Raw genomic sequence first — 515 nt, forward strand, 5'->3', positions numbered from 1 at the left:
TAGATAACAACTTCTCGATTGCTTTCTTGCGAATTTGTATCTCCAATGCGAATGGGCAAACAATCGTCGAGCCAAATCTGGATTCTCAGTTTTTTAAGCGTCTTCAAGATATTACAAGATCAAATAACGAGCTCAGAAAGAGTTCAGACATTTTGCTTAATTATTGGTTCATGAAGTATCCGTCCGCGCTATTACCGGCAAAAATGTATATGCAGGTTTCTCGTTTAGTAAGTGACTGCACGATGGGATTTAGCAATATGCGCGGACCAGACAAAGTTCGTATACTTAATAATTCTTTGAGCAACGCTGTCTTTTGGATACCAATCAGGTATCGTATCTAACTTTTTTTATAATAAATATAATATTATACATTTTAGAAATATATGTATAGATGCATCACAATTCGTTTCCAGAAACTCTGTTGCTCTCGGCATATCTCTGTTAAGTTACGGAAGCAATTTACAAATGTCTTTAATAGCTGATAAGTCAATCGTAAAGATCGGAAGAGCACACGT

Source organism: Wasmannia auropunctata, unplaced genomic scaffold (assembly GCF_000956235.1).
Source record: "Wasmannia auropunctata unplaced genomic scaffold, wasmannia.A_1.0 LD336057.1, whole genome shotgun sequence".
Taxonomy (NCBI): Eukaryota; Metazoa; Arthropoda; class Insecta; order Hymenoptera; family Formicidae; genus Wasmannia; species Wasmannia auropunctata.